Source organism: Podarcis tiliguerta (genome assembly GCF_965153285.1).
Source record: "Podarcis tiliguerta genome assembly, chromosome: 5".
In the NCBI taxonomy this organism is placed as follows: Eukaryota; Metazoa; Chordata; class Lepidosauria; order Squamata; family Lacertidae; genus Podarcis; species Podarcis tiliguerta.
In genome coordinates this window covers 78,314,420-78,327,869 of record NC_139538.1, presented here as the reverse complement: position 1 = coordinate 78,327,869, position 13,450 = coordinate 78,314,420, and the positions used below count along the sequence as shown (strand labels likewise).

Genomic DNA, 13,450 nt, shown 5'->3' with positions numbered 1-13,450 from the left:
TTAAAGGTGCAGAACCAATAAAATGAAGGGAAAGTCAAAATGGGTTGCGCTGCATTCCTGGTGTGGTGTGTCCTCTGAATATAATATTATAATTATAATATAATATAATATAATATAATATAATATAATAGTGTGTGTAGATACAGCAATGCATACTGATTTTTCAAGTCCTTATTTTGTGCAATGTTTTAATAGTCTGGGAAATTGTCTTGATTACATTACAGTTCAGATGCTGGGGAGAAATGATGAATTCACTCTCCCTATACATACAGATCAACTTTGGAAGCCCCCATCTGGGAACCTTCACCATTTAAGGTGAGCAAGGGCAACACAAGAAGAGATTCTTATTAGGGGTGGTAACCCTCTTGCAGAATGTCCTCCCCAGGAAGATTTCTGTACCTTTTAACCTTTCTATTAGACAAATCCCATTTAATTCTCCCAGGCCTTTTAATTAACTCTTTTTAATCCTTGATGGAATAAAATTTCAATTGAGGCTCTTTTTTAATCTCTGTGTATTTTAAATCTTTTGGTACTGCTGATCTCTCTTTATTGATTGCATTGGAGGGGGCCGAGGTTTGTAAACCTGCTGGGATGTGTATGTGTTGGAGGGCAGATAAAAATCCACATATGTGTGTTGTAAAACAAGGGTGTGTTTTTTTGTCCGCTTGGGTATTTATGCCATCTACAACATTTTGTGCTGAGAACAGGAGGAAGCAGGAGTGTGTTGTTTGTTTTTCCACGCGCTACTAAGTTTGTACAATCACAAATGTGATTCCCCCGTTCAAAGGTAATTTCTCTTCTCCTTGTAAAAGCTGAGTGAAGGAGGCAAATTAAGACCTGCAAGGCAAGCTACAGTGCACCTAATGTTTTATTGTGACACAATTGTTTGTTTCTTTGCTTTTGAGTTGAAGATGTAGGGCATAGACTCTTTCCTGCCCCCACCAGCTAGCTGAATCCATCAGTGGAGGTATTTTCCTATTCCTTCCAGCTGCTTGGCCTGCTCTATGCCTTTAACAGCTTTTTGATGGGAGGAAATCAGCAGGTGAAGCTCCACAGCTTGGAAATAAACATTAACACCTCCTGATGTCTGCCAAAGAGACAGGGCTACAGTGCTTTGTAGAAAGTTGGCAGCTGTAGCTGCCAGTGACTTTTCCCAAATCCAATCAGATGCCATTAGTGAGGAACAGGAGGAGTAATAAAATCAAAGCAATGTGACCATTGCCTTTTACTTTAGTGAAACTCACAAGCTCACAAGTAAGGCTGACTGGTTTACATATATTGAGCATTATTGGGCCGTTGACTGAAAATTCCACTCTGTATAGATTTGCAAAGATTTGACTGTACAGATTTGCATAGATTCTATTCTCAGGTGATAGAAGCAGTTGGTTTTTAAACAGACTGTAGGTTGAGAGAATCCACTGCTCCTGGACAGCCTGGCTGTATGTGCTGTGGGAGATGTTTCTGGGAAGGAAAACAGCATTTTTCTTTTCTTTTGACAAAAAAGAGGAACTATTTCTTGTTTTCCTTTTTGGTGTGTTTAGGTGGTGGATGGTGGAGGTACAGCCAGCAGGAAGCAGACTTCTGAAAATAACCTTGAAAAGTTGGGATAAGGGCTGCCTGTTCTCCTGGGCAAACACGATGAATAATAGTTTCATATGAAAATTCCTCTTGATGGAGAATCGTTGGCAGTTAAATTGGTTTCAATTGAGTAGGCTTCCCAAACTAATTCCCACAATGCATTGTATCAATGCTGAGGATCATATGATGCTATTTTTAAAAATTATGTTTCATGAAACATAGCACAAAGAAGAGTGGATATGGTTATATGTCCCATGTTTGCAAGGTCAAGGAAACCAATGGGCATCTTATGATAACTGCTACTCAAATGATGTCCTGGTAGTCTCTCCCTCCATATGCTCCCAGGAGCACACCAAATATGCACAGAAACATGCCATATGCCAGCACAGTGCCAGGATCTGCCGGATCCCAAAGCGTAAGGTGGATGGGATCTTCTCAGAAGAGGAAGCAGTCCCAGTGCTTGCTCTGGCCCCCAGTCTCTCTAGCCCCCAGTCCCAGTGCTTGCTGGGATTATGACTTTGCATTCCTTAGCAGATATTTTGGAATAGTCATTGCAGAAGAACACATCACCCTTGGGCTCAGCTGGATCTGCTTTCTACAGCTGCATATGAAAGGTTGAAATAAAGCATAAACCCCGATATCTATAATCTCTTTCTCAACTTTCAGTGACTATTGGGTATTTCAGTAATGGGGACCAATGAGGCTCTGAGTCTACTACATTTCCATATGTGGAAAAATATGTTTGGCTCTGAGGTTGGGAAAGAGGAGAGCAGAAGGGGCCTAAAACAGAGTGAAACATTCAAATTAGAAATGTTATCTCGATGCTGTCCTCTTGAGAACAAACTAAAACCTCTCTTTTTGTATTGGTTTTAGTTGCTATATCTGGAAATATGCCACTCCCTTTCATTATATTAAAACAGGCCTGATATAACCTCTCTCTTCCCTCCCCCCAGCCCCTCTTTATATATGCTCAGACCCCACCCCCACCACCAGTTTTTGAGGAAGCCTTGCCTGAAAAGCTGACAACTCACAGAGAGACCTATTATAGCTTTAATTACTTGAAGTCAACGCACAGGAGAGGAAGATGTCGTCATTTTAAGACTTTGCATGTCTAAGTGCATTGCCAGGAAGAGTAGAAGAAGTGGAACGAAAAAGCTGCAATGATGATTTATACGTCTTGGCTTAAACTCAGGTAAAAAGACAAAACCCAAACTCCATTGATATCCAGCATCTGTTCACGGGAATTCTTTTGTTTCGGATCCAAGTCTGACTTGTTCTATTATCATACTGACTGGTACAGTGCTACAGAAACACAGAAGGTAGATGCAGTAGTGATGCTCACAGCACAGCAATTGTTTCCATGCTGCAAGGTTGTATTGCTGCAGTCTAGGGAAAGAAATAAGAGACAGCTACACCATAGATAATATGTGCAGCTTGACTAAACAATTGGGATAATTACAGTACCAAAACATTAACCTTCCAGCTCTTTTTTTGTTGGCTTTATTCATTTCTACCTGGGTCTACTCTGGTAGCCAAGTATCAATAGATGGAATGATATTAGGGCTTTCCCAATGTTTTGCAATATTTATGCTTGCAAAATAGAACCTTTTTTGGGGAGCAGGGACCTACACATTTTATGAAACCAATAAGTACAGTGGTACCTCGGGTTACATACGCTTCAGGTTACAGACTCCGCTAACCCAGAAATAGTGTTTCAGGTTAAGAACTTTGCTTCAGGATAAGAACAGAAACCGGGCTACGGCGGCGCAGCGGCAGCAGGAGGCCCCCTTAGCTAAAGTGGTGCTTCAGGTTAAGAACAGTTTCAGGTTAAGAACAGACCTCCAGAACAAATTAAGTAATTAACCCGAGGTACCACTGTACAGTTAATAGATCTAGCATAAGGTTCAGTTGCCCCACTTAATTATTCTGGTGTATCCCTGGCAATTTATTATCAACATTTTTTTGGGGGGGGGTTGCTTTTCAAAAATGTTGTAGGCATGAGTTTCAGGTCTTCAGTTCTTAGCTTTTTCCCCTGATCTAGCCAAGGATGGGCAACTCCCAGCTACTATCAGCCTTAGCTAGCATGGTTCAAGGTGATGGAAATTCTAACAGCATCTGAAAGGCCAGAGGAGCCCCAATCCTGGTGTAAGCTGACAGATCATATGCTGTAGCTCTTGAGGTTTTTTCTTAACTGTTGATGCCCTGTTGTAGGACTGTTATGTTTTGCTGGTTTGTCTTTGACTGAAATGCATGCTCTTTGCTTATAAAGCAAGCCACAATGGGCTATGGTAGAGCAAAAACCAGGGCAGCTTTCAGCAAAATATAGGGGTGGTGGTGGATGACATTAGGGCAGTAGAATTGGGGAAATTTCCTTATTTTTGTCTGCGATATGCAGTAGTGTGTTAGCTTGGTGTATATTGCACCAAAGCATTTTATACAATATTTTATCCAAAGTAGTATGTACAATTTCTCCAGTTTCAAACGATTTGATGGCAGTTCCAGAGTAGTGGTACATTTATTTACAGGTGTCTATATCCCTAATAAAAGGGACGCAGGTGGCACTGTGGGTAAAACCTCAGCACCTAGGACTTGCCGATCGAATCCCCGCGGCGGGGTGAGCTCCCGTCTTTCGGTCCCAGCTCCTGCCCACCTAGCAGTTCAAAAGCACCCCTAAGTGCAAGTAGATAAATAGGTACCGCTTTATAGCGGGAAGGTAAACGGCGTTTCCGTGTGCTGCGCTGGTTTGCCAGAGCAGCTTCGTCACGCTGGCCACGTGACCCGGAAGTGTCTGCGGACAGTGCTGGCTCCCGGCCTCTTAAGTGAGATGAGCGCACAACCCTAGAGTCGGACACGACTGGCCCGTACGGGCAGGGGTACCTTTACCTTTACCTTTTATATCCCTAATAAGATGGCTTCTTGAGTGATTGGGTCCCGTGTTTTTGCTGAGAGTTGCAGATGTGTACAGTATAAGTTAGGGAAATATTATCAGTGGACCCATGTGCTGTTTCGCAGATGAGAATAGGGGGTGCAAACCATTCTGCTGGGGCGTGAGTGAGAGAGCTTCAGCTGTGTTGCCATGCCATCAATCAATGGTTTTAATTACTTACATGATTGAATAATAAAAATCCTCACTGCTGAATTGATTTCTTGGTATGGCTAATGCCTGCTTTATGCTGAGGCAATTTTTCACCCAAGCCAAATACTGTGTTATCAAACTGCAGGGATTGTTTTCATATAAAGACTCAAGAAGGGAGGGAAAATGAGCAGTGAGAACTGTGCACCAAACTGATGTGGAAATGGGTTGAGGGGCAAGCCCAATGCAGACAGTCCATGACCAAATACAGAGTTTTCACTGCACAGAAGCATCAGAACTGGAAGATTTTCCATATGCTTAGCATGTGGAACACCCAGAACTTGCTGAGATGCCTCACAAAGCATGACTAGTGGTGTCATCACAATGAGCATTTGACAATGTTGGCAGGTTTGGAGGAAGTCCATTTATGCAGGGCACAGCTTTTATGTCTAGAGGGACATGGCTAATATAGCCGCATGTACAGAGATCAGTTTATCTGCTATTGGCCAATTGACCCAGATGGGAGCCTGTCTTATTTATAAATATTATTGTGTGCCATACTCTCCAACATTCCTCAGATGAAAATATTCATTCTATCCTGCATCAGTGTCTCCTGCACTGCACCCCATATACCGTATTTTTCCGTGTATAAGACTAGGTTTTTTTAAACAAAAAACTTAAGTTTAAAATTGGGGCTCATCTTATGCATGGGTAGTGCTGAGGGGTGTTTTCTTAATTTGGAGTCCCCCAAAATAGGGGGCGTCTTATACATGGGGCGCCTTATACACAGAAAAATACGATATATGCACACTGCTGATGGAAAATGTGGGGAAAGGGCAGGGTTGGCTGAGCTGCCCCAACAACTGTTACCAAGAGGAGTATGTAACAATGCCATGCAGGCAATTGTCCTGGTTATTTGCTGGAGCCTTAGATGATATATGTTAAACTGTGAAGCTTGCTTCAGCCTGTTGGAATGTGAATAGATGCTAGGAGAGGATATATTTATTAGACACTATCCTTCCTTCCTTCCTCCTGTTTGTGAGTTCACCAGAGTGCCATCCCTTTGCAGCTTAAAAGCTAAGCTTAGATAGGCTAGCCTTAGCCTTTTAGTTTAAGTAATCCAAAAAGGTTTAAGGCAGGCTGAATTATCTTGGTATTTTCCCCTTTTCTCCCCCTTAAAACAATAACCACACAGTCTTGTAAAAGGTAAAAATAACATTTATTCACTCAGAGTACTTGCTGAAGAGTAACAGACAAAGCAGCTTTGTTCAGGCAGGCTTAAAATGGTAATTTGGTTACAAAGACATACTTAAGTCTAGCTTAAAATGCAATCAGAGCATTTAGCTCAGACTCACCAGATATTCTCACATTTCTGGCTTGGTGGAAAGTGATGAAAAAGAGACAGAGGTTGTGCCCAGGCAGGTAGGAGAATATATAAATAATCATGTGATTATCTAGCAAAACATGAATTGTTGGTTTGACTAAATATCCCACACTGCCTGCCTTGGGCTTCAGAAGAGGCACCTGTGCCAGATGTTTTCAAGGCAGCACTTCTGCACAAGCATAATAGTTTCTATGGTCTGCAGCCAAGACTGGCGGAGGGCATCTGTGTGCCTGCACAAGCCACGCCCCCTTAGGCTGCTCCTGCTGCCGCAATCACTGTAGTTGGATTCATTGAGCAGTACTGGCTGGTGGAGTACAGGAATACAGCGGCGGCAGCTGGTGCCCTTCCCCTTCCTATGGGTCCTTCTGCGCACCCTGCCATTCCCCACATCCTTTCACCACTTGCGGAATTCTGGACCGTGTATAACGTAGTGAGAAGCCATGGTGCCTTAAGGGTTTTAGTGATGGTCCTAGCATGTTGGGGTCAGTTGGAGATTATAGTGTGTGTGTACACACATATAGGAATGTTATTGTCTAAATCCATCACAAAGTTATGCTTACTTAAACCCATTTGTTTCAATGGGCTTTAATGAAGTGTAGGTCTGTTTTGGATTTGGGTCTGTTATCTTAAAAAAAAAGAACGACACAAATAAGGTCTTCTTCTTTTCCTCTTAAGACTAAGATATGACCTGGATGCAGACTAGAATTCTCTCTTTGTTTTTAATCATCAGAGCACCATATATTTTAACAGGTGACTTTTAGCTTGGCTGTGGATTTTTTAAAGGCAGTCTAATCTTTTATTGATTAAGTTTTTGAAACATATGGTGAAGAATGTAAATCAGCTTCAAGAAATAATAGAACCCATTGCGTGTTAACTTACAGGTTAGTCCCCTATAAGTCCTCAGTCTGATATTTTTATACAAATTCCTATAGTATCAAAATTAAATTTTATTCCAGAAGATGTTATCTTTCCTTTATGAACTTTATGTTCGTGGACATAAATAATATTAATGTTAGCTCTGTTCCTCATGGATTTTACCCATTAGTTAGACTGAATTCCTATTTCTGTAAAGGGGAAAAAACACACCCATTTCATGTACAGTCATACCTCGGGTTGAAGTAGCTTTGGGATAAGTATTTTCAGGTTGCGCGCTGTGGCGACCCGGAAGTAACGGAGTGTGTTACTTCCGGGTTTTGCCGCTTGTGCATGTGCAGACAGTCAAAATGACGTCATGCGCATGCGCGGAAGTGGTGAATCGCGGCACGCACAGATGTGCGGATGCGGGTTGCTTTTGCTTTTGGATGTGAACAGGGCTCTGGAATAGATCCCGTTCGCATCCAGAGGTACCACTGTATATGCAATAATCACTTAATTTCTTCACACTTCATTGCTCTGTGCTTTGGTTACAATTCAACACCAAATTGGAGCTCTTTGGAATTGTTGGCGTGACGAAAGCTAACTGAACTGGATTGTGGCCAACATCACTGAGAGCTTAGGTCATGACTAATTTGTGGCCTAAATTCAGCTGACTTAGTCTGGTTCCAAACCTTCAGTGTGTGAACTACTGTAACCGAAAAGGACTAGATCTAAACTGTCGTTAGTGGATATGAGAGCCAGTGTGGTGTAATGGTTGGAGTACTGGAGTACTGGGAGACCTGGGTTTGAATCTCCACTCAGCCATGAAGCTCATGGGGTGACCTTGGGCCAGTCGCCATCACTTATCCTAACCTACCTTACAGAATTGTTTTACAATATGTAACATCAATTTCATTTCTATAGATTATTGAATAGATATGTCATATTATTATCAATAGTTGCTAATAACCTTCTATATGCTGTATAAACTTGTTTCAGATATCAATATATTTATCCAAACAAAGTCTACTTCTACAGTGGTACCTTGGTTGTTGAATGGCTTGGCTCCCGAAAGCCGCAAACCCGGAAGTGTTCTGGTTTGTGAATGTTTTTTGGAAGCCGAATGTCCGACATGGCTTCCACGCTTCCGGCTGAGTGCAGGAAGCCGCGACTTGGTTTTTGAATGGTTCCAGAAGTCGAACGGATTCCTGGAACAGGTAAAGTTTGACAACCAAGGTACCACTGTATAGGCAATCTGTTCATATGTTTGCACTCAAAACACCTTCTAGTTTATACTAGGATTTAAAATATATTGCTTTGAACATCTACCCCACTAACTAGCCTGCTAAGACTCTCAAGGCAGCTTACAACAATAAAAATCATGCCTAAAATATCAGTCAAGACTATAAATACTAAGTCCAATAAAAACTAGGAAATCAATAAAATAAAACAGCAATAAGGCCTTAAAACCTTTACAGTAAAAATAATATATATAGTGGTCTGCTCAGTCATAGGCTTGGCAGAACAATGTAAGTTTACCAGCTTCTTAAAAGGTTCCTAGAGTTTGGGTTTAGCACAGTTACTTTAGTTGCATTTGCCTCTGTCTCTGGATGGCAGTTGTGTGGACACTGCCGATGCCAAACATGGGATGGGGCCAGAAACACATTTTGGCACACTTTCTCTGTGGCCAACCCCTTTTCTCCCCAACAATCACTTCAGGAAGGGAGGGCTCATTTAGTGCTGCTGACATGAGTGGGGTGGATGGCAGAGAAAGCATAGTCAGAGCTCCATCCACACCTCCAGTGTTTGATTAGTTGTAGGGAACAGAAAATGAGCATCAAGTTCTTTGGTCTCAATTCCCCTTCCCCAGTTTTGTTCCTTGTGGATTCCCACTCCCCAGGTTCCTTCCCAATTCCAAACTCTGATGTCTACAACTTATGTAGTTTTTGTTAAGGGTGCTGAGAGTTTTAAGGAGCTGGGCTGGCCCAAGACATTTTGGAACCTGAGGAGAACCACAAAATTTTGTGCCTCCCCCCTTCCTGCCAAGAGCGAAGATCTACATCAGGAACAAGGAGGAAAAAGATCTACATTGCAACAAGGGTGGGAGGCAGGCATGCCATTGGGGAGGGGCGAGCCCCCCCCCCAATTTTCCATTTTTTTCAAATTCTGCAGCAGCCTGGCATCATGTACACATGCTAAAGTTGCGCTGCCCCGGCCCCCTCAAGCGGTGTGTTTGGTGGGAGGATAGCAGAAGTGCTTTCTATTCACCCAGAGGCCACTGTAGAGGCAGCATTAGCATTAGCAGGCCTCCTGAGGAAACGGCCGATTCATACCATGGTATGTACCGTATTCCTTGGAGGCTGGATCTGCTGCCCCTGTGCATCCTGCCGCCCGAGGCAGTCACCTCACCTTGCCTCATGTGGGTGGGCTGGCCCTGGTAATGAGACACACATTCCCCTCACAGAGCTACAAATTGCAGAGCGGCTTAATGATCCCTCATTCTTCACAGAGAACCCTGAAAATAGTAGCTCTGTGAGGGGAATGGGAGCCTTCCAACAACTCTCAGCACTCTTAGCAAACTTCAGTTCACTGGATTCTTTGGGGGAAGCCATGATTCTTTAAAGTGGTATGATACTGCTTTAAATGTACAATGCAGATGGGACCTGCCTGTAAAGACTCAAGGGCAAAATCTAATCTGGTATGCCTTGCCCTTAATTCTGTAACCCTCTAGACAGGGGTAGAGAAAGGGGTGTGTGGTGGGTCGCCCCGGGTGTCACCACTGAGGGGGGTGACAAAATGCCGGGTGGCACTCACTGAGGGGCCTGCAGTGTGCCTGAGCCATGCATCTCTCCTGGGAGTGACGCGGTGGCTTAGGCGCCCACCGGCTCCATGCTGCCCCAAAGGGTCCACCCCCCCCTCACCTGTAGGGCAGCTTACTGGGAGGCGGCAGGCAGACTCCTCAGAGGCCCCACGGAGTGCCCTGTCCTGGTTCGCCCCACCCCCATGGGCAGCTGGCCCCACCCCTGGGCACAAGGCACGTGCAGCACCCCAGGTGCCCAATTGGCTTGCTCTGCCGCTGCCTCTAGAGAAGCAGAATATGGGATTTCTCTCTTGTGGTTGCAGAGTTCTTTGTTTTTAGCTGTCACAGTGTACTTAGCACTGCTTGGGTGAGGCATAACTTTACATGTAACATTACCTCATGGAATCCCTAAGTTTTTTTTAAAAAATGAGCTCATTACCTAAGTGGTTTAAAAAAAAAAACAAAAAAAAAAACACGTCACTTAAAGACATTTTAAGCCTCTACCCCACCGTTGGCACATTTTTAGTCCTCATCCCACCATTCTTTCCATAGAGCCAAATATATCTGTGAGTGGCTTTTCCACACCTTAACTTCTTCCACCATACAGAAGTGCGGTGAGGAAACCTAGTCAGTTTGACCAGTACAGATGTCTCTCCTTTTTCACCTGACAGCATCAATTTCACTGAAGAGCACAGTGGTGTCAGTGCTAAAGAGAAGGAATGGTGAAGGAAATTTCATTTGTTTACTTATTCCATTTCTGTCACACTCTTTATCAATTCATAATCCCAGGGTGGGTTTAACATGAAATATAACGGTAATAAAATACCACAAACAATAAAGCTTAGCAACAAAAGCAACGTTTTAAAACCTCTTGTTAAAAGTGCGTGGGGGAACCCAAAAAAGATACTTGTGGGATTGTATTTGAATCTATATGGGCTGGAGAAAAGGATGGTGACATTTAAAGTGGGGAAAGAGCACTGTAAATAGCAGTATGTAATGTGCATTGAGTTAAAGGGGAGGAAGATTCCTTAATGATAATTAAAGAGCATATATGACTTGGTGTAGATGTTGGAGGAGTAACAAGTATGTATTTCAAATAGCTATTAGTAGTGAGTATGAAGCATATGAGCAGAGTGTGTCTATAAAATGGTAGTTTGTGGTGCGTTTATGTAATCCAAGTGATGCTTAGGGTTTGTTTGTTTTTAGATTATCAAAGGATGCACATTTGAATCCCCACAAGGATTCGTCATATGGATGCTCTCTGTATTCATCCCTAAATGAGCTAGTGGTGTTTTCTGTTCACAGCTACCTCATGCAACTGTTTGGCGGGAGTAATGCTTCCTATGCAATTAGTCTTCATGAGTTCTGGTGAACACAGTGACAATCCCTCTGCTAGATCAGGATGAATGCATGTTTCTTATGGTCATAAGGTGTGGGAGCCAAAAGATGATTGTTATTCCATAAACATCTAACTGTACAGGTTTCAGGTCAGGTTTATTAGTTCTGCATCAAAAACTTAGAACAATACAATAACAATAAAGGGATTAACATTTTAATGAGCAACAGCAAATGCTCATAAATGTAAATTATTGGCATTGGATGAACCAATGAAAATTTATTTTGGCAAGGTATTTAAGACAAAACTGAGTACATTACAACAATGTAAGGAAATTCCTCAGCATGTTGCACTGCAGTTATCATGCTGCACAGCAAAGTCTGTGATCAAAATTAGCAAGCACCTATTAACAGCTTCAGCGTTTAAAACACAGCATCATACAAGGCAACTTATGTAATTTTTAAAAACAAAAGTACAATGATTTGATTGATCTGCACTCACAGTGCAGAAATAAATGAGTCCTCAAGTCATTTAACGAACTAGTGTGAATTTTCAAATCCTTATTCATCCATGAAGCTCATAGGCAGACCTTGGGCCAGTCACTATCTTACAGCCCAGCTTACTTCACATTCTTTTTGTGAGAATGGGGAAGAAACCCATACAAGCTATCTGAGCTCCTTGGAGGAAGGGTGAGATACAAGTGTGATTAGTTATAGAAAGCAGCCTACAGAAAAATATCAGATTTCATTCCTGGGTTTTTTTTGCGGGGACGGGGACGGGACACATTACATTGTTGTAGAATTAAGCAATGGGTTTTGTTCTTACAAATAAAATAAATGAGGGCTGCCATTTCACAATATTGTGCTAATTTTAAAAATATTTCTTTACAATGCTTCAGTTCAAAGAGTATAACATTTTAAGGACAACCTGAGATGATACTCTTATGGTTCTCAACCATGTACACAAGTTAGAATTGGGAATCCCTATCACCTCATAAAGGGTACCTCCAGATGGCCTGTTTAATGACATTTCATACTGATTTGTTTGTGCAGAGACAAGGTGACAGCTATTTAATGAGCAATCACTTGGTTTATATCTGGGGAGGCTAGACGACATCACAGCAAAGCAGGTTTTATTTTCCTTGAATTTCCTCATCACTTTCCTTCAAGCAAAAAGTCCCATCTTCTGGGAAAGTCATGCAATAAACCATAAATTCGTAACCCAAATTTGCTGGCATATGATTGAATGCCACCCCAGAATAGCAACAGTCTGGAAGCACTTAAAGTTCTTCTGATTTACTGAGGGTGAAGAAGAGACTCCAAAGATTGTGATGAGATGACAAGAACGGACTTTGGCTTTGCAATGTCAAAAGGATAGGCTGCTTTCAAGGAAATTGGATGGATTTCGAATGTTTCCTTGCAGTGAGTAGACACCAAAGGAATTGTGCAGGTGTTGTGGTGTAGGAGTGAGGGAAGAGGAGCAACTTGGCTGCATGGGGAATATGGTGGAGCTGGTAGCGCCAAGCCAGGTGGACGGAGACCCACGAAATATTTGCTGTCTCTCCTAAAGGGTGGAAAATAGCAGTTATTCATTTGCACATATGGAATCATTTCAGTGTATGCATACTTAAAACTGTCTGTTTACTGACAGCGAGAATTACTTTAAAATGCTCAGTTAGCCTGACTACTAAGGACATTTTGAATGAAAATAATTCTTCTCGCTAGAATGATTTCCCTTCTACTACAATACATTTCCTTTCATTGTCTTTTTTCCAAGTCTCTGCTGAAAAGATTGAACCCATCTGTTCTATTACTGTTGTCTCATCTTTCCTTAGCAAGATATTATTTATCACAAAACGAGTTACAGTGTGACAAAGAGTTTGTCAAAATTCAATGATGAATCCTAATCGATAGCGCAGCCTTCATATCTCAGAGTAGGGGGAGGAACTCTCCCCTGTGACAAACACTTCAATAATGAAACATTAAAAACTATCCCCTGTTTAGATTCCTTGAGTAATTCCACCAAATTTTCTGCAATCACCCCCCCCCCTCTTTTTAAGCATGCTTTTATTCTGTTTTCTTTCTTTTGTGGCTCTCAGGGCAGTGTAGCTGGGGGCCCTTACTGGTCCCCCCATGCAAGTACTGTGACCAGATCCAAAACTGCTTGGCATCATGAAAGTTGCTTTGTTGTAGGACTTGCTTAAAATGTGGTCTTCAGGTATAAATTGTAGGGAAATAACTACATAACCATGAGCACAACCATGAACCCCAGATCTGCTAGGCATGAGGATATCCCCTTCACTGATGATGTGATTTTTTTGTGGCGGCGTAAATGCATGTTGTGGCAAGTTTCCCACCCATTACATCTATGGAAATGCTACAATGCTACAATGGCATAGATCTTGCGGTGTTTTTGCTGGTGCTA

The 13,450-nt window shown here is 42.4% G+C and overlaps 1 protein-coding gene and 1 long non-coding RNA gene across 7 annotated transcripts in view; one reads left to right on the top strand and one right to left on the bottom strand.

The window, feature by feature from the left end:
* Positions 1-13,450, top strand: part of RET (ret proto-oncogene) — a 115,951-nt gene that overhangs the window by 5,345 nt on the left and 97,156 nt on the right. For 5 of the 6 annotated variants that reach the window (XM_083440324.1, XM_083440332.1, XM_083440326.1 and 2 more), the window contains 2 exons: positions 225-315; positions 2,532-2,770. The gene's annotated coding sequence lies outside the window, so the exon portion shown is untranslated. Of the gene's footprint in view, positions 1-224; positions 316-1,380; positions 1,689-2,531; positions 2,771-13,450 lie in introns of those variants that run through there. The other variant, XM_083440325.1, reaches the window with a different exon arrangement.
* The window catches only part of LOC310677529, a 36,233-nt gene continuing 34,580 nt past the window's right edge, over positions 11,798-13,450 (bottom strand). Inside the window, exon 3 of the long non-coding RNA XR_014511230.1 lies at positions 11,798-12,589. This is a non-coding gene — a long non-coding RNA (uncharacterized lncRNA). The remainder of the gene's footprint in view (positions 12,590-13,450) is intronic.